This window comes from Falco peregrinus, chromosome 3 (genome assembly GCF_023634155.1).
Source record: "Falco peregrinus isolate bFalPer1 chromosome 3, bFalPer1.pri, whole genome shotgun sequence".
NCBI lineage: Eukaryota > Metazoa > Chordata > Aves > Falconiformes > Falconidae > Falco > Falco peregrinus.
Genome location: NC_073723.1, coordinates 96845945 through 96867127, shown reverse-complemented (window position 1 = coordinate 96867127; position 21183 = coordinate 96845945). Strand labels below are relative to the sequence as shown.

Genomic DNA, 21183 nt, shown 5'->3' with positions numbered 1-21183 from the left:
CCGCGGCCCGGCCCCCGGGGCACCGGCACGACCGCGCGCACACACACACGCGCACCACACACGCGCACACACACACACACACGCGCGCGCGCGCACCCCCCGGCGCAGCCAGCCGCGGCTGAGGCGGAGATCCCGGAGGTTCCACCCGCGCCCCCCGCCGCCCGCCGCCGCCGCCGGGGCACTCACCGCGCGCCGCGCATCCTGCCGCCGCCGCTACAACTTTCCACGCCGGGCGGCAGCCAGCCCCGCCGCGCGCCCCGCCGCGCCGCGAGTGGGCGGGGGAGGAAATACGAGGGGGAGGCGCGTCGCGCGCTCCGCCGCGGCGCCCCTTTTTTGGCCCGGGCGGCGGGTTGCGCCGGGGGTGCGCCGGGGGACCGGCTTCCTGCAGCGGCTGCGGGGGGAGCGCACGGAGAGTGCATGTATGTGTGCACACAGCGTGTGTGTGTGTGCATGCAGCATGCGTGTGCATGTATTTGTGCATACAGCGTGTGCGTGTATGTGTGTGCATACAGCCTGTGTGTGTGTATGTGTGTGTGCATTACAGCCTGTGCATGTATATGTGGATACAGTGTGTGTGTGCATGTATGTGTGCATACAGCCTGTGTGTGTGCATACAGCCTGTTTGTATGTGCATGCATGTCTGTGTGCATTCAGCCTGTGCATGTGTGTGTGCATACAGCCTGTGCGTGTGTGTGCGTGTATGTGTGTGTGCATACAGCCTGTGCAGGTATGTGTGCATACAGCCTGTTTGCGTGTGCATGCATGTCTGTGTACATACAGCCTGTGTGTGCATGTATGTGTACATGCAGCCTATGTGTGTGTATACATGTGTGTGTGCATACAGCCTGCGTGTGTGTGTGCATGTATGTGTACATGCACCCTGCGTGTCTGCATACAGCCTGCGTTTTCCCTTCCCTTCCTTCTTCTCCTTCCCTCTCTCCCTTCCATCCCTGCATGTATGTGTACATGCAGCCTGTGTGTGTGCATACAGCCTGTGTGTGCATGTGCGCAGCTTGTGCATATATGTGTGCGTGCAGCCTCTCTGTGTGTGTGCATGTATGTGTGCATACAGCCTGTGTGTGTGTGCAGCCTCTGTGTGTGCATATAGCCTGTGCCTGTATGTATGCATACAACCTCTGTGTGTGTGCATACAGCCTCTGTGTGTCTGTGCATGCATGTATGCATACAGTCTGTCTGTGTGTATGTGTGTGTGCATGCAGTCTCTGTGTGTGTGTATACAGCCAGTGCGTGCACAGCCAGGATGTGTGTGCATATAGCCTGTGTGTGTGTGTTCGCACAGCCAGGGTCAGGTGTGCATACAGCCTGTGTGTGTATGTGTGTGCAGCCTGTGCATATTTGTGCATAGCTGGGGAGCATGTGCATACAGCCTGTGTGTGCGCATACAACCTGTGTGTGCATGTATGTGTGCACAGCCTGTGCATATTTGTGCATAGCTGGGGAGCATGTGCATACAACCTGTGTGTGCATGTATGTGTGCACAGCCGAGGGGTGGTATGCATACGGCCTCTGTGTGTGTGTGTGTGTGCGCGCACACAGCTGGGATGTGTGTGCATATAGCCTGTGTGTGTATGTGTGCAGCCAGGGGTGCCCGTGCATACAGCCTGTCTGTGTGCATGCAGCCTGTGCATATGCACAGCCAGTGTGTGTGTGCACAGCTGGTGCATATGTGTGCATACAGCCTCTGTGTGTGCATGTGTATGGACGCAGCTGACATGCATGCATGTGTACCGCCAGCCTGTATGCATGCACAGCCAGTGCACATCTGTACATACAGCCTGTGTATGCATGCGTACAGCCAGTCTGTGCGTGCAGCTGGGGTGTATGAGTGCGTACAGCCAGTGCGTGTGCACAGCCAGCGTGCATGCTCCATGCAGGGTCACCCCGCCACAGCCGCTGGGAAGCACCATGCTGTGTGTCCCTGCCCCGCCCCCCCCCAGGCAAGGTGCACGGGAAGGGGCCCCAGGCCGGGCTTTCACCCCTGAGGACGGGGGACTTTGGTGTTTTAATTTTTTTATCCGAACTCCCTGACAAACAGGTGCTGGCAGCTCTTCGTTACCGCTCGGGTTTTCCATCGGGTTTGCATTGGGAGCCAGCACGTGATGTCTTTAGCAAATAAACCCAATTAAATATTTCTTGCATCACCTCGCTGTTCCTCCGCCTCCCGTGCCTGCGCTGCCCTGGCCACCCTCGTGCCCAGCTGGAAGCGCTCTGGCCATGCTCCATCCTTCCCTTGTACGTTTGGTGTTCAGACCAGACCCTGCCTGGAGAGAACGCGACCACCATTACCAGAGCCTTTGAGTTTTTCACAGGGCCATCTTGCAAACCAGTTATTCTCGCAGGGTTTGCCACAGGACGGATGAGTACTTTGATCCTCACTTACACAGGGGAGAAACCGAGGCAGGAAGACACAGAGTAGCTCATTGCAGAGCTGTGTACAGACACGAGACCGCTTCTGCACAAGCTTTTGGCCACAGGCACTGTCTCTGGGCTATTCTTCCTCTTGAGTTCACTTAAATTATACCTTTAAATTATCCCTGTGCTGCCTCCTGCCCAGAAGGAACAGAGGTATTCGCTACACAGAAGGCGAAAGTCAGCGTACACACTGCCTGCAACCTGGCGGTTCAGGTGAGGGATGGCATTCATCACAGACAGACATACAGGAAAAAAATTAGACCCTCGAGGAGTATCTTCAGGGGAAGCATCGTGTTCTGCTGCTCCGGTTAGAGAAGAGCCACTCTGTTGGAGACCGCACTTGTCTTCCCCCTCTGGGTTTCATGGCTCAGGGCTCCGACTTGCTGAAGAGGAGAACTGCCATTTGCCCGAGCACATTGACGTGAGCATGAGCCTGCAGGTGCCATAAGCTCCCATTACTGTACCACCAAGCCTTACCAGGTCACAAACCCAAGATCAAGTGACCTCTGAAACTGGATCTGGAGCTCTACTTGCTCTTTCCAGCTGCCCCTGAGAGTCGGTCCTGCTGGCCTTTGCGATACATGGCATCTGACTCCTCCTGCTACTCCTTGTCCCAAAACTTCAGATAGTTGTCACCAGTCATCAGCGAGGAAGCATCAGACCCTGGCCCTTCCTAACAAGATGCCCAAGAATAAGGGACTCACCACAGCCACTGCTGGTACCAAAGGAGACAGTCCTAGGTCACCCATCTCTTTGCAAGCATCTGAGTAAGTTAAAACCAAACACTCCAATGTGTGAGTTGAATTGAGAGACCACAGCAAAACCCCTGGAGCCAGGAGGAAACCGTTCTTCTACTAGAAGTAGTCAACCTGCACCCCACCCAGCAGCATGAAAATCCAGCCCTCCCACCACATGGATGGGCACAGGAATGCACTGGGTGCCCTTCCTCTGCCAACAGGCACAAGTGTCCTCACCAGGATGCCTCAACGAGGTGTCAAGGAGGAGACAGGTCCCCAGGAAGGCCCGAGGCATGTCAGATGGTGCCAGCTGATCCCCCTTTGAAAATAAATAAAACCAGTCCTCTCCAAAGAGGTGGCTGCAAGCTGGTGATGCACCTCAGCCAGCTCAAACTCAGCTCCGGTGAGCAGAGCCAGGGGCTGGAGAGCTGTGTCTCACCTGGCGCCGTGTCGCTCCAGCAGGCTCCTCGGGGCAGGTGGGAAACACGGTCCCAAGGGCTTGGGGAAAGCAGCGCACGAGGCTGTTCATCCTGGGCAGACCGCTTCATCTTTGTCTGTTTTTCCATCAGTAGAAAGGAAGCGCATACCCACTCAGCAGCGTGCCTTGGGAGACGAACTGTGGAGGATTGCTAGTAGGAGGCACGTAGTAGTCAAACCTGCAAACGAGGGAAATTTTTTAAAAGTTTTCAGCAAGATCCAAAATGCCACATCAATATGCATATCGGGGAAAAAAAAATCCTTTGCAGCAGAATTTAGAAACTCTTAAAATTCCACCTAAAAGGAGCCCTACAGGATACAGATTCCCTTTAAATGACTGTGTGTATATCTGAACGGAGAAGGTTATTAAGGCTTTTTTCTTTCTGAAACTCCACTGCATTTTCAGGAGGACACCTATTTTTAAACATCCTCTGCGAAACCCCTACGCTCAGAAACTGGTATTCTGTAATGGCTCACAGGTATTTTATGCATTAATATATACACAAACACACATTAGGCTCTCAGGAAACCCTGATACATTAGGTACTTTTAAATAATTCATTGTTAAGCACCCCATGATAAATCTCATGTTGAACAGTATGTGATTTTGCTAGAATTCTTGGGATATATTGAATGTGAAGCACTGTGGTAAATTTTAACTATGCTGAGCATCAAATGAGAAAATTTTATATTGTACATTACATCCTGACACGCAACTGAGAATCTTTATTATTAAGGCTTCAGGGAATTTCTGAGGTAACTTCTGAAGTTCTGAAAAGAAAAAAAACCAAGACCAAGCGTTGTTTCTCTATAGAAGTTGAATTTGTCTCAGAGAAGGGAAATTCCGTCAGCAGTCAGCGTGGAATGAACACCAAGGTTTCGCTGAAGGGACCGCTGTCAGCTCTTCCTCTGAGGCTCCTCTTTCCACGCTGTTCAGATGAAAGTCAGAGGATCTTGGCTTACCTGGTAGGAGCTGGGGCTCGGAGCCTTTCCAGGGCTTGCCGCTCCCGCAGCAGGGCTGGGGAGATAGGGCAGCAACCGCTGCTGCCAGGGGAGCTCGTGTTCCCCCTTTTTCTCCAGCAGTAGCTGTCACCCCAGATACTCTCGACCCTCCCTTGTCAGCAGCGGCCAGACGCTTTCCTGGAAGCAGGATCACAAAGACCACAGCAGGGACCTGGCCATGCCCTGCGACCCTGAGCGAGGAGCTGATCCCAACTGGCATGTTTTGCATGGAGACATCCTCTGTCTTCTCCCCTCATAGGCTGTCCTAAAGGGGGGTTGCTTTTTTCTTGTCCCGTAAGTTGAATCGGTTCCTTCTGATTTGGAGAAACTGGTATTATACGTTGAAAACAAAACATTATACCAAAAAAAAAAAAAAATCCAGCAAAGATTTTTGGCCCAACCTTACTTTTTACTTACATATATACACTACAGCTCTGTGTGGTGGTCACTGGTGTGGACCCCTGAAGCCAGGGAAAGGTGCAGATCTGTCCAGCTTCAGGTTAATGGAGTGATACAGGGCAGCAATCACTGACAGAGCTTCACCTTTTTTCCCCAGGTATTATTAACCAGACATTTCGATGAACTTCACGATCACCGATGTCACATCTGGTTATTTACACCATGTTCATCTTAATGACAGCAGAGCATCTCAGACAAGAACACCTGGGTTTAAGATGCCACACTAAGTAAAGTTGCTAAGTAAAAGACTAAGTTAAGTTTTTACTGGCTTGTTGGCTATTTGTTCTTCTCCCTTCTTGGAAGGAGCCCCAGCCTCTGCGATGCCCCCCCAGGGGTAATCACAGGAGCACTTTTCCAAGCAATAGCTCCTCCAGGCAGGGGAAACAGCCCTCACCCTACCTACACAACCGCAGCCCAACATCAGCCGTCTTTCCTCCCAGCACACAAGACCTCACATGTCTGGTCACAGGACAGGGGACTGGCCAGAGGAAAGCATCCGCTGAGGAGAACACTTTCTAGCAGAATCCCTTTGAAGGCTCCTTCGGTACTGCCAGCTCTGGCGAAACTAGTGCCATGTCCACACCGCAAAGAGCATCCTCCCTGCAGAGACACATGATGAGGGCAAGAATGAGAGATCCCCAGTACTCTGCAGACTGGCTGCACTCCCTGCCTGGCCAAATCTTCCAAAAAAAAAAAAAATAATTAAAAGCAGACTGATTAAAACAATGCTGCTTTTTTCTCCAGAAGGCAACCCCAGTGGCCGGCACATGCTGTGCCCGTGCTGCTGCTGCCCCGCATGGAGCGGGATGAGGAGCAGGCTGGACCACTGCCATGTGATGAATGCCTTGTGCTCAGCACACCACACATCTCACGGGGCTCTGTGGGATGTGACATCCACCCTCCCGGGAGGGAGGCGATTACCACACAGGGTTATAAGATCTGGGAGATGGCAAAGGCTCACTTGCGGTGCAGGATGTGATACTGTTGGCATTACGTTGAAGGTCTGCGCCAGCTCAGGCGCCCTTCCTCCTCCCCGAGATGGAGCTCACCCAAGGCCCTGAGCAGTCTCTTGTGTCCAAACACAAGGCAAGTTTGAGCTTGGGCCGGTGCTCTGAAGTTAGTGTAGATGTAGCTGTGAAAAACAAATCTCAGAGCTTTTTGGCTTTCCACTGAAAGCTTTTCCACTCCTATCTTTTTAGAAAGATCCGTTTCTCTGCAGGTCAGCAGGCTCTGTGCTTCACAGCCCTTTTACTCCCTTGCACCCGTGTATTTTCACTCCTCACTGAGCTGGACTGGGTTCTTGCCATCTCTGAACTTTTTCATGAAGTTGCTCAGATTTTCCACCACATCTCCCCTTTACCTCAGCTCGACGGTTCACTCTGATCTTTCTTGCTCAGTAGCTCTAGGTTCTGAGCTGTTCATTTAAATATGGTGTGGTTTGCCAGCATTTTTTGCTAAGCCTTTTATTTTATCCGTTAAAGAAACAGAAGACACACATGCACTTAACAGAAGTGCACCTTGCCAAGATGCTTTCAATGGTATGCTTATTCTTTAGATTCAACCATAAACATCTAAACATATCTGAATGATTAAAAAGCATTTCATCCCATGCCTTCTCCCCCAAGTATTTTTTGCCATTCAACAAGACCCTAGTGTTATGTTTACCACAGACATAGATGGGAGAGGTCTTCAAAGTATCACATTCTGAGCACATTGAGTTCGCTTAGCAGCTCAAAGGTTGCAGGGTTAAAAGGAAGTAAGCAAGACATCATTATTTTCTCTGGAAATGTTTTCCCTTGCCTCCTTTCCAGTACAGATGTGAATATAAAGAAATCCACCAAGAAGGAAAAAAAAAAATAATCCCTGTTCTATTGAGATTTTTTTTTCCTCCAAACAAGTTAAAATTTTCTTTGATTACTGGGATGTTTATTTCACCAGGCATATTGCAGATCATTAGGCACAGATCAACAACAAAGCTTCAAGATCCTTCAGCCTTGTTCCCCTGACTATGAAGTGGCATTCAAATAACACACACAGCGTTTGCAGTGGTGCATCACAAGCAGACACACAGCACCCCTTGTAAGCGGTGCTATTTCCATCTTCTAAAGATGTTCAGTCCTCCTTAAATCCAAGTGGTTGCAACAGTGACTAAACATATGCTTTTACTTTGAATTATGTTGGTGCCTTTCTGTTAATAATCCTGCTAAGTAATTTCCCTGATTGTGGGGGTCTCCTGAAAAAACATTTCCTCTAGCTGTGGCCAGTGATTTTTGTTAAATTTTTTTAAGCTACAGCTAACAAGTGTCAGGTTCCAATGCTGAAGAGCATAGAAAGTTTTCAAAACATGCTTTAGCAAACAAATGCAAGTTAAAAAAAACACAGCACTTGCAGTCTTACAGCTGTCCCAAAATTTCACAAGGCCAACGCTGGAAAAGCCATGGATCTCATTTTCCAAACCCCTATCACAGCAGCATGGCAGCATCCTATACATGTTTTCACACACTGATAAACAATTACCCATGTGGTGTAGAAGACAGAGGAAAGCCAGGCATGGGAGAGCAACAGTGATATAAATGAGAAGCCTTGTTCAAGGCTGGCTTCTCAACACAGTAAGGAGAGAAATATTTTGGGTTTGGGTTTTTTCACAGATCAGTCAAAGGCTGCTAGGCAGCCCAGAGAGCCAACATCCATCCCCGTTTCCCACCTGGCTGGGCTGTTGTTCCAGGCTGGCTTGGCAGCCTCTGCTGGACTTGCAGCCTCTGCTGGACATTGTACCCCTTCCAGAAATTTGTGCCATGGGCTTGTTGCATCCCAGCTGAAGCCCCTTTTCAAAAAGGAATGGATAAGACATCTCACAACTGATGATGTCTTTTATTTAAACACTGCAATTTCTTGAAAGGCAACATCAAAACACGCTCCAGGGTGCAACAGCAGACCTCAAAGCTGCTTGTCTGTTGGCTGAAGAAGTGGTACAACAGAAAAAGTACGCCATCTCCTTCAGGGGCGAGTCGTTCCTCAGCCCTGTCTTTAAGGCAAGTGTTAAGGCCTTTTCTAAAAGTTCACACAAATATGTGTCTACAAAAAAAAAATAATCACACAAATATGACACACATCTTATTTTGATCAAACCGTGCAATGGCCACGTTGATGAATGAAATGTGCATACATTTACAGAGAGGAGAATCTGACAGTTAAGCTTGCAGACAAGCTTGAGGCAACACAAGCAAAAGCAAAAGTTAAGAGAGCAGAACCTCCACTGGCTTCAATTGGCATAGCTCCTCCGAGAGATGTCAATTGTATTATTGCCATTGAAGTCCTACAGAGGAGAGGCTGGCCAGCCTCTAAACCCCCCAAACACTGCAGGCACTCGCTTCTTAAAAGTGCTGAGCTTTGCAGGGGTTGACCAGAAGAAATCCAGGACGGAGGCCAGGCCTGCTGAGATAAAGAGCGCCAGCCACATGAGGCAGATGCTGGGCACAGATAGGAGAGGAGCTTGCAAAATGTGGCTCGGCTCCCCAAAGGCTTCGGGCACCAGAGTGCGGAGAGGGGGAAGAGTACACAGCACAGCTGTGAATCCCTCTCTAGAGAGGCATTTCCCTTGTGGAGTGATTTCCCCTGTGCCTATCTTCAGGAAGGAATTTACATGTCTGTAAAGTCCCACCAGCGCGCTCTCAGAAAGCCAGAGCATACGCTTAAAGGCTCCTTGCGTTGAGTTTTACAGGCATCATTTGAGCATGTGAGTTATCGCCTCGGCTCCGTGGGACCACTCATGCCTAGAGTCCCCCATGATCTTCCTGCAGCCTCCACAGTAAGCTTCACTTTCTTTTTCCGTTTGAATGTTACTGAACCAAAAGAGTTGGTTGAACTTTTGAGAATCGAAACGTGACTGAACCCCTCCTTCCCCCATCTAAGGATCCATTTGGTGGATCTGATCTCGTGCACAGCTTGCACAACAAGGCACCGAGATCAACGAGGCTGACAAACCTCAGGTCGTGTGTTTTGTTGAGTCAGAGGCATTGTCTGCAAAAAGCCAGAGCCAGTTCTGCAACGCTCCACCGTGCACGATCTTATCGAGACTGTAGCGCCATTCTGCTGTAACGCTTTAGAGATCCTTCTCTGGTAAAAAACACAACTGTGCATTACTTTTGTTGTCTCTTAAATAGAAATACACAAAGCTGTAAAAATCCTTCTAATTATGTTTAAAAACCAATCACACTAAAACCAAAGCTGATGCCAAGAACATTTTAATCACACAAACCAAGAGATGCAGAAACACTTCACTCCGCTGCTACAGACTGTGGAATGAAGGGAGCATGATAATTTCAGCCTGGTTTATGGAGGCCAAACTAATGGTACCCACCTTTCCATCTCCCCTTTTTCCTGCAAGCTTTTTTTTTTATATATATACACCTTTTCCACTTGCACACGCTCTTTAATTAGTCCTTTGTTCCCTACTCCCGTTCCCAGGGCCCATCTTGCTATTGTGTTTTGTCTCTTTATCCCCCTGTTCTGCACACTACTTCTCTCCCAACTTCTAAGCATCTTTTCCCTACCCAGGCTGCATGAGGAGACATTATGCATTCCACCTTATTTTCCCAATCTGGATGCATCTTTCAAGGAGTTGCAGGTTAGGAGAGGAAGGACTAAAGCTCCTGTCACTCACTCCTTTACCACCCTGCCCCTGGGCTGACTGTTTGGTGCACACCTCTGAAGCAGCTCCCAGTAGGAGTGTGGGGAGGACACGGAGGTGCAAATGGCTGCTCTTTGTTTTCAAATTTGGGACCCGCCACCCACTACTGTCACAACTGAGACCAAAAGCATTCCTGGATATTGTGGAGTTGACTGGATGCAGTGACAAAGAGTGATCAAAAGCTGAATCTGAAAGTCTACTGCAGAAACACCATCAACTGCAGAGCACCAGTCCTCTTGACCTATAAAATGCAAGTGCATTGGTCTGGCTGATAAGACACAGCGGGTACAGCCTAAACAGCAAGCTCTGGAGATGCTCGCATGAACCACAGCAGTGCACATCTCTTACCTAGGCAAGCAATGCTTTACAGGCTCAAGCCAGCAAGGTGAAACATCAAACAGAGGATTACCTTTACTTGTGGTCAAAGTTCTCTAGCCAAATCTGAACCACAGATCTTGACATCTGAAAATAAAAGCATTATCTAGATTTTCTCCTGTGCTGGAGATGCTATAGCACCGCTGGCAGAGACTTCTGTTCCTTACCTCCACCTTCTGTTGCTACTTTTCTGCCCCCAGAGGAAGAGGAGCCAGTTAGAGACAGCTCCTTCAGCAGGCAAAAAGCAACTTCAGTTAGAGCCCTTCTGCGGGGTGGACAGGAGTCACCATCTTCTGTCGTCTTAGTTGTGATGGCCACAATAGCTCACCTCTACACACTCACGTGTGTACTTGAGGAGAGCATCAAGAAGAGGTCTTTTCTCCAAGGGATGGCAAGCCAGGAGCTGAGGTGATCCCATAGCCTGTCCCAGCACCCTGAGAGAGCCAAGCAAGACAGGCCCAGAGATGGTGTCCAGGTCCAACCAAGAGTCCAGACCATAAGGCAGAAGCACAGTGATAAGGCAGGTCCAAGATCAAGCCAGGAAGCCAGTTCACAAGTCACATCCAGTGATGTCCAGGTAGGGCCATGGTGACAAGACAAAGCCAGGTTGAGGCTGGGAAACCCATCCACACATTGATCTCCATCCAGAGAAAAGGAGTCGTGCTAAGCCAGAGACCAGCATATCTCCAAATACCTCAGGCAAGAGCTGACAGTCCTCAGCTGAACTTAAAAGGGTTTCTGGGCCCTTTTTAAGGTGGGTGTGTGTAGGTTCCAGGTGGGTCTGCTCAGGTCCATTAAGGACTGTCAGTGATCTTGGGCCACTGATGGGGAGTATGAGCAAAAGAAATTGGAAAATATACTTGTGTATATCTAACATATACAGGCACATGTACATCCCTGCATATATAACATGTATATGACACCATGTTAATATTCTGTTTCTTAAGCCCCCTCTCTTCATTTCCAAGCATCTGGCTTATGACTTTAGTTCCTCTAAGGCTTGGAATAGACCTTTTTTAACTCTAAAAATGTATCTGATGCCACACAGCAAGCAAAGGATTAAAAAGTTGAAGAAGGCCACAGCTGCAATAAATGGATTGCAAGTACTTTTAAACAAAAACTCCAAGCTGCAAATGATATGGCCTGCATTCAAATTTACATCCAGGCTACTTTAAAATCTCTCCTTCTTGGTTTGCCTGGCTACAAGTCATTGTAAATCTGGAAAGAACTCTTCTGCACTTCCTACATGCTTCCCACATCCCTCCTACATCCTTTCTCTTTATTTGCATTACTGCTTTCTACCCCCACTACCTGTTATGATCACTTTTTAGACTGAATTTTGCCTGCATTGATTCTCCCTTTGATCTTTCCATTCCACAAGAGTAACCTTTCCAAGCTGCTCTGCATTATTTGTGGTCTTTGGTGGCACCTGTAGTTCTTCCTAAGTTAAAAATCAACTGAAAAATTAATTCACTTGCTGTTTGCCTTCTCCCTGCTCTCGCTAGTGAGTATCTGACACCAGGCTGGACCCCACACCAAACCCTGGAATAGCCTGAATTTTGAGAAAAAGTTCCATTCCCAGGACTTGCCTCTGCGAGCTGGTTGTTACAGCCGGTGTACAGGCAGACATGTACGCACACAGACACAAGACCAGGCTTGCAACTGTTGGCTTTCCTGGGATGAGGTTATATTCTATTTATCCTGCAGTAAGGCATTTGAGGGTTGGTGAAAAAAGTCTATTAAATATAAACCAATTATTCTTATGAGTAACTTCCTTTAACTCATGTCCCAGCCTAATTTGGTTTTTTGCTGTGTTTTATGCCATAATTATTCCTGGCCAAATCATCTGAAACAGTTTTTAAAACATTTAATTTTGCAAATGTTCCCATACAAATGCAAATACATTAATAGAGTTCAGATATTACATTTATTCTTCCCTCTTCATTGCAAATTTGTGTAATTAGATTTTAGTTGACTTTATGTTGGAATTTTAAATGTTTAAGATCCCACCCGTGTGCTAGCATCACCTCCAATAGTCCAAGTTGAAGTCAGGTGGATTTCAAGGCTGTGGATGAATGTCTTCTACTCATTCTATGTTTTCAGCTGTGATTGAGTGCACTGGTGTCCCACAGGGAGTTTACAGCTCCTTTGCCAGCAGAAGGGGTTGCCTGGACACTCCCTAAGCTGCTCCACTGCATGTGGGGCCAGTTCAGACAGCCTTCTTTAGCAGTTTAATTTAACTAGGTTAATTCTGTAAAGAAGCAAGTGGTGTATGCAAACATATTTCCACCTGCTGACAGACCGGTGGGAACGGGGACCTCTGGCACAGGAGCAAGAACCGATACCTTGGGGCAGTGATATCTTCAAGCAGCAGAGACAGTCACAAAGTAAACACCTGCTTATGCCCTTGGCTCAAGTAAAACCTGGCAAGCAAGAATGCTGCTGAGCTGTCTTAAGTGCTGAGAAGAGAGATGGGGGTGACAGAGAAGAAGGGTGCGTGGTCCTGCATGTGAGCATTGTGGGACACCACAAGGAATCGCACAGGGCAGTTCCCTCTGGGTTGCTCTGGAAAATGCCAGCATGGAGCCAGCGTACAGCAAACCCTCCCAGATTGCCCAGATGACTCAACAGAACTTCAACACCATCTATATGGAAGAGTTGTTCAAGGGTGATTCATGACCACTGGCAGAAGGGGATTTTCCAGGGAGAGAACAAGGGTAGTTTCATATTCCAGAACAGCTTCAGAGAAAGTGAATAGGGTTCATGCTGAACTCTGGCCACCACGAGTGGCCATCATGCTCTGATCTGTAGGCGCTGGCAGCTGCATGGCACGTTTTAATGGAGGAGGTCTGAAGTATTTTAGAAGCTACAGAGCAGCCCGTAGCTCTCACAGCAACAGTTTAACATGGGTAGTGGGTCTGGGCAGGGACTGCAGCTAAGCACCTCCAGGAGCACCCTCACACACTGGGGAGATGCAGCGAGTGCTCCTCTTTGCATTGCATAAGTGTGGTCCTATCAGGAGAGAAGCTTCACATCTGAGAAACTAAAGCTGAGAGTGGAAAAAGAAAACCGAGCTTGATGGAAAGAGCACCATACACGCACGTTTGTGTCCAGGTAGCTTCTTGCACCCTTTTCCATCTCCACAGTTATGGAGGGGCTGCCAGGATCCAGCCTTCAATAAAAGGCATCTGTTTCTGAAGGGAAAACCAGCACTTAGTTGCTAACAGCGCACAGTAACTCTACACATCAGTGCTGAGCAGGAAATGAAAAATGCCTTTTCTAACTATGTTATAATGGCAAATTTAGGTAGATGGAACATTAGCCGTGGATGCCAAGCTGGAAGCTGGCCACCCTGTTGGCTTTTCATCAGCAGCGTTGGTCTTTGGAAGCTTTTCACAGGCCGACAATGCTTCAGAAGAGTCTACTTTTGTCTGGGATTACAAAAATCAATCACCCCACTTGTGCATAGCATGAGTGGTTACCACATGGATAGCCCCTTCAACCAGCTGATGCTTCTTCCAGGTTATCATACCCAGTGTGCCACAGGAAGCTTTCTCCAGCTTTATGGTACTGTTTGTTAGGAGGCAATTCCCATTTTTAAACTCTGTTTTCCTCTTTCAAAGAATAACAGATTATTTTTCTCCTGACAGGCAAAATTAGTTCCCTCAGGGAAGGTTTAGGTGCTGGTAAACTATCCCAGGCCCTCTTTGTCTTTAAGACCTGCACACAACACCCACGTCACCATAGTGCTGCACCTCTTCTTTTAAGCTTCCAGAAAATGGATCTTGAGCTGTAATACCCTTCAGTCCTTCTTTCAGTGAAGAAAAGCCATACCTGTTGGTGGAAATTATAGTTCTGCCAATGTTAAACCTCCTTTCAGTTGGTAAATCCTTCTCAATCAAAACAGAAGTGTTTTATACCTGAATATCACTCAAGGAACACCACAGAAGAGGAAAAAGTTTCCCAGCTCAGCCCACGTATCTGTGCTGCAGCCTTTTGAAGTAACAGAAACAACACAAAACATCCTGCAAGCCATCCGGCTTTGCTCTGGAGGAGCTGCCCAACTGGCTACCATGAGGTTAGCAGAACACCTGATGTATCCTGGTACCTTCTCTGCAGGTGGCATAAGGATCAAGACCAGGACATCCACACTGCCAGTCAATGCTTGGTTGCTGCACTCAGCCTATTGCTTCTCCTTTGTGACTGTCCTTGGGGCCACCAGCAGTTGGCACAAATCAAAGAAGCTTTCAGAGTCCAGTTTAAGCTAGGACACTGGTTTTGTCCACCACTGGCCTAAGATTCAGAGTACGAGCATGGCTCATGAGCGTGGCTTTCCCTTTCCTACATCCCCCATCGTCGCCCGCACACCCCAAATAACACCTCGTATCTGCTGCAAAGACTTATGACATGCTACTTAGCAACTTCATGGTGAATCAGATGTGTTACACAACGATTCATTAAAAGGAAGCATTCCTCTTCAACTGAGACACAGTTACGTCATGGATCTGCACAGAAAGCTTTTCAGGCTATCCTTCACCCAGCAGTCCAGAGCAGCTGTTAATATTTAAGGAGCACCAGAAGTCACTAAGTGTCTCTAAAATACCTATGGGATTTAAATGTTCCCTGTGAGGTTCACTTGATAGACTCCTCATGATTTTGGCTCTGCCATAGCACTGATTCCTGTGCCCCTTGAGCATTTCCTAGTGCATGGCATAGAAAAGGTAGCAAAAATAGAGTTTTCCGGGGCAGGTCATACATATGCATGATAGACATATATTTTACACAATGTGCATTTCCGTATGTACTTATACACAAAAATGTGCTCAGAAAACACTACTGAGGCTGTAAAGTTCACGGCTGGCTAGTTAGGAAGCACCACCAGGCAGGTTACCCGTGCAGCAATAGCCTTGTATAGTGGGTGCTGGAGACCGACGTGACACTCCCTTGCTCTGGGGGAAGGCCATTGCGTCCGCTGCGTGTTGCTGACGGGTGGGGGACTCCAGCGGAGCAGGGTCAGGTGTGTTTTGATCACAGCTCATCCCAAGTAAGTCTACTGCTCTGGCCCTACCACCAGCTACTCATCACCCCTTCTCTGCCAGGGATATAATCACACTTTCTGATCTGCCAGCGCAGCTCCATCTGTAGTCATTTCCAAACTCAAGTTCCATCAAATGATCTGGGTTTTTTTTGGGGGGGGAGGGAGGAGGTGTGTGTGTGATGGTGTATGTGACTTCAAAGGGCAGGCAAAACAGTTTCCCCGCTAAGCCAGACCATTTTTGCAAAACTGAGGAATAGCGAGATGTGCTATTCTGCTGGCAGATCTGAGAGGTCAGCAACCCATGAGACAGGATCCAGTGCAGCCAGAACATTGTGTCTGATTGCAACATTAATGAGCTCCTGTTCAATATTTCTTATTCCCTGTATTGCTCAAGGCATGGCACAAAAGCCTTAGTAATGGTGCCATTCAAACCCTGTGGTGGAGACAGAATTACTAATATCTATAACACCCACCAGCATAGTATCACAAATACCCATTTGTTCATTAATTTTAAATGCCCAGTTTGATTTTTTTTTCAGAAGCTTTAGCATTATACAGCACTTTACCTGATTGGGGAACAACTTACGTTGACTTCTGCTGCAAACGTAAGCATCAGCACCTGAAATGTGGAATATAGACTATAAGAAACACAATTTCTTAAATAAGCTGTCAAACTGTCAAAACTTCATTAACTTCATAAAGGAATTAGAGCAGAACCAAGGATAGATTTTTATTTTCCGTGGCAAGATACAGCTCTGACAGTCTTTAGTCTCCTTCCTCAGTTCTTTGTCTCAGGCAATACACATTTGCTGATTTCTATACTGAAAATGTTGGGGGACCTTGCAAGCCCTGGATCCATCCCAGAGCAGATTCATCCTGCACCTTCAGCAAAGAAGAGTCCTAAGGGAAGATGATGCAGTTAAAGGTGTAAGTCACATGGCTGAGAGGACTTTGCAACCTTAATTCTAGCATTGCTCGAAGATTAAGGCCTTCATTTTTGGAAATGTTAATGAAGGAAAAGAAACCAAAATTATGTGACCATTGTTTCCTAGGTTTCTGTAAGTATGTTCAAAACCCAGACGTGTGTTTCTGTTGTCTCTCAGTACCTCAGCACACAGGAACCTGCATAATGGTCTTGAAGACATTTGCCACTTGAGCTAAAGGACAACTTCCACCAGTGCTGGACCGTTGCCCTGTGTATCTGACAGGGTCTCTCCCTGTGTGCACTTTTCTGTACATGTTTGTGTGTATGTGAGCACACACACACATTGCCAACGGGTTTTAGTGCTATTTGCTGACACCAAAAAGGGTGAACCAAAGAAATATGTGCTACAAGAGGCATATGCTCTTCTGCTTTTCCTTCTCAAGCTTGACTGACTCCATCCCACCCCACTACAATGTTCCTGTTTTGATTCTTCTCTGTCGGTGCACTCCTCACCCCTATGTGTTTCTCCTTGCCAGTCAGTTCCCTTCCTTCTTCCCCCTCACAGTCCTTCTTCACCAGCATCCCCTTCCTGTACAGTCTCCCTGTCCCAGGAGAATTCTCTGCCTTCATCCTCCTCGCCCAGACAGTCCCAGCTCTATCCCAAAGCTCTCCTCCTGAAGTCTTTCAGCTTACCAGGGACCTTCATCCAGCTCCAGTTTTCTGCCTTGTCTCAGCCCAACTGTTTTCCCCTGTCCCACTGCCAGACTGATTTTCTAATCAGTCTCACATCACATTGGTGAACCAGTTCTGGCTCCCCTTTCCCAGTTCCCATTCTCATCCTCCTTTTCCATTAGGCTCCATCCCCTCTTCAAGCTTGTCACCTTCCTCTTAGCTTCATCTGTCTCAGTCATCCTGTAAAGCCTGGCTCCTGGTCTCCTCTTCCACGTCTCCTCTCCCCAAGCTGCTTGGCTGCTATCACGCAGATGGATTACCAGTGGCAGGAAGAAAGGGGTCTGAAGACTTTGATAACCAGGTCTGTCAAAAAAAGCCTCCAGCAGGAGCTGCAGAAGCAGTCTGGCTTTGTCCCTTCACCCCAGGCCTGAGTGGCAGCTGTTGGCTCTTTCCACACAGACATCCTAACCTGATCTCAGACACCTTCAGCACCTTAGTCTGTCAGTGGCACAAATAAAATTCTCTTGCTTGCCTAAAGCTTGAGATACAAAGAATGAGCTTTGTCCTCTGGGAATGGCAGGCCAGATCTTGGGGTCAGAGACCTGACACTTACACTGCTATAAAAATAGCCAGGACTGCCTTTATCTTTCTAATACATTACTATAAAACTTGCACTGAGTATCAGTTATCTGCCTGTACTTCTAATAGGCATAGAAGAGTGCTCCAAAGGGTGCACAACCTAATTAGAGCAAAAAACCCCCGACAAACCAACCCCCAAAAACCCCAAACATGAATGGAAGTGCTGTTGCCTTAGTGTAAGATACTACTATTGGACATACTTAGTGAATGCTAATAGCTTGCTCTGCAAGATCATTTACACAATGCTCTGAAAATCCTCCGAGGTTCCCTCCTGAGCAAAAGCCCAGAGCCTGGAAGAACGCCATAATGAGTTCCCACCTGAACCGAAGAGCTCCACATGCTTGTCTGATTTGTAATGGAAAAAATGTCACACAGATTCTCCGCCTCCCCTTTCACCATGGCAGTTGAGCTGGAGGAACGATTCAGACCGCTTAGGACATCCCTTCCCAACCAGTGAGGGAGGTCCACATCCAGGGTGAGGTTTAGCAGAGCTCAGGGGCCAAGTGAACAAGCTCTGCTGGGGTCTGGGGTCTTGTTCTCGGAGAGGACAGTAAGAAAAAGCAGCAGGAGCAAGGGGAGCTGGGGCATGGGAGAGGAAGGAGCAGCCAAGGCTCTGGCTGGTGGAAAACTGAAATGGGAACCTGTGGGCAAAGGTGGGAGTTATCCGCTGGGGACAAGCGCCGGGAAAGAAAGTTGCCAAGAGGCTGGCTCCAAAAATGTTGGTAACCACTGCCCCAGAGACACTGGCAGCTTGCAGCAATTAATGTATTCCATTACCTCATGGTTTTATGCTTCAGATGCAGATTAATAGCATTCATTCAAAGAAAGAATGACATCATCTGCATAAAATCCTTTCCAGTGTCATACAGTATTCTCTGGCTTTCTGATTATTGCTGGTCTGCTGGGTTAGTGATGGTGTTTCAAATTTTCATTTGTTTTCCAATTTAAAAAAATAAATCCTTCAGTCCTCCATTCAGGTCTGTTTTGCAAGAATACTCTTAATGGAGAAAGGGACTCTGCATCCAAATCTTTTTCTGTCATCTCCATCTGCTCCTTATGTCTCCTTGCAGTGTTACTTTCATGCATCTATATGGTTCTCCTCAAACCTGTGGTGTGGCTTGCATGTGGAGCCTTGACTAATGGTTTATCTTGTAGGTCTCTCTTTCACTAAAGGCCACAGTTTCACTCTCTCCTATAGCTTAATGTCTTAAGTGACTACGTGCCCTTCTCATTTCTATAGAAAAACTTCCACAGAGGTGTTTTGTGTCTTCAGCCTTCATCCTAGCAAGGGTGAAGGACTCCAGCCAGGGGCAGGCTGCATGCATGTGGAATCTCTTTTTTTGAGGAAGAACACCCAGTAGACTCCTACATACCATTCTGCATAGGTGGCACAATCTAGCCCTGCATTTTTTTGATGCCATTGCCTTATCAAACATCAATAATCTCCAAAGATAATAGGGCAAAGGAAATAAGACAGACAATATTTCTTCGAATAGAAGTCTCTCACGTGCAACCCAATGTCAAAATACCACTTGAATATTGGAAAAGTATGGTCATTTCTCAGCTTTTTCACAAAGCTTCCATATAAACACCAGTTGGGTTTACATGCACATGACAGGAGGAGAATATATGCAAGAGCATGTATAAAAAGTGAACGAGTGAAACAAATTCTAAAGATTATATTGCTTTATTTGTCTTTTCATTTTTTCAATCCGTTTCCAATCTGAAACATGCAATTAAGAACATGTTGTGCTATCTGAAACAATAGGCAGGGTTTACATATAGCCGTCAGTTATCTCAGAAGCTGCTGGGAAACATGCCGTAAAGCTCTGTCTACACTGTGCAGAAAGGAAATCACAGCTGTAGCTAACCAGGCAACATAATAATAATTACCCTGAAATCATCTGCTTGAATTTTCAAATGAATTCACCATGAGCAGGCTTAGGCTCAAATAGCGTTCCTTTTCTGGCAGCTTTCTATCCGTTCCATAGCCCAGGCTCTGGCAGAAAGGCTACTTATAGGACCTTAGAGCTGGGAATATTTTCTGGGTGTCTGATGTTTGTTCCCTGCTGTGGCTAGCAGGCATGCTGTATCTCAATCTGAATAAATGATACAGCTCTGTCTTCAAAAAGAAGAGGGTAGACAACTCTGTTATTTCCCCTAAAAAATTACTGTCCATTTAGAAACACTTTGTTTCCAGCTTGAGCTCTTCTTAGCTAACATAGTCCTTAAGTGTCAATGATCTTTTCACTGTCTACCCAGCATTTGTACACCAGTCCCATAACCTCTTGCAGCCTGGGTCTTGGCGAGGTAAACAAGCTAAACTCTTCTGGTCTCCTCCTGTAGAAAGTTTCTAGATGGTCAAACAAAATCAAAGAGAAAGCAGACCTGTATCCAGACCTACACATGGAGGTTTCAATCAAATGTCTGCCACCGTTCAAAAGACATATAAATTCTGAGTGCTGTCCTGTGTTGTTGCAAGATAACAGATGGGCCCAGAGCTGCAGAAGGAGGAAAAAGACCGTGCTGCGCAAGCTGCTGGCTAAACACCAGCACAACCAATCGCGTGTTAGACCTATTCTTCAGAAATGTTAAGTACCATCAACCCTTATTGACTTCAGGTGGAGCTGAAGATGCTCAGACAAGGATCTTAAAAGCATGATTTGGCTCTTGAGGTAAGGGTAGAGCATGTCTATGTTCACATGATATTCTACTGGGGCACCTCGTGTCCTCAGGCACATTTAAAATTGAGAATGGTGGCAACATTTCACATCCTTAGAAACCTTTTTCCCTCTTCCAGTCACTTCAACTTGGCATGCTCATTCTCAGAGTGAACCACAAGTACAGCACTTAATAGTCTCTGTGGTTAGAAACTGTCTGAAGGAACTATTTTCTGCCCATTGGAGAATGTTGACTCATCTACACTGAATCCTCTGAAGAGACTCTGATTACAGAAAATGTCCAGTTGTTGATTCCTGTGTGACCTCTCGCTTTCAGAGACCTTTCCCGGAGCTAGTGCTTGGGCAATGGATGGATGGATGGATGAATGAAGTGTGTATATATGTGAAAGAGAGGTGAAGGTCTATCTTAGGTAAGGGACTAGATGGGTCACTGACATTTTCAATAGGTTTAGACAGTGGGATAGATGTGCGAGAGAAAATAGTGCCAAGTGGCTTCGCTTTGACTGTCTGATGTTAATGCTGGAAGAAAGAAGGGGTTAGAGTTCACAAAAGTGAGAGGAAAACTGCTGTGGTCCATGTCGTAGGGTCAGGTCCAGAGAGAAGAGGCTCTGCGTTCCCAAGAGCGCAGCCCCGGAAAGCACTCAAGAATGTCCAGTATGATGAGAAAATCGAGGCATGATATGGCACATAGGCATGTTATTGTTTTGCTTAGATCTGGATTTCTCTTGTGCTGCCTAAAATAAAAAGTGTCGGGGTGGTGGTGGTAAGGGCAAGGGGGGAAGGGGATATGGTTGAAAGCCTCATGCAAAGGCTGCAGCACACACTTCAGCTATCACGTGTCCCTGAGAAGGCAATCTGCCAGATTGTCCACAGAACTGGTGCCCTGGGAAAGGGTTTGATTAAGCCATCAGGGAGTCTCTGAGACTCGACACCAGCCTCAGGATCTGCATCAGTGACAGCAAACCATTACACGGAGGTCAAGTTCAGCCCTGACAAAGATTTGAGCTGGCACCAAAGACAAATCAGCTACAATGTTTTTGCACGTAAACTTGGAG

The 21183-nt window shown here is 47.3% G+C and overlaps 1 protein-coding gene across 1 annotated transcript in view; it reads right to left on the bottom strand.

Moving 5' to 3' along the window:
- The window catches only part of HIVEP1 (HIVEP zinc finger 1), a 123254-nt gene extending 122928 nt beyond the window's left edge, over positions 1 to 326 (bottom strand). Inside the window, exon 1 of the mRNA XM_055798661.1 lies at positions 187 to 326. The gene's annotated coding sequence lies outside the window, so the exon portion shown is untranslated. The remainder of the gene's footprint in view (positions 1 to 186) is intronic.
- Between the last annotated feature and the right edge of the window lie 20857 nt (positions 327 to 21183).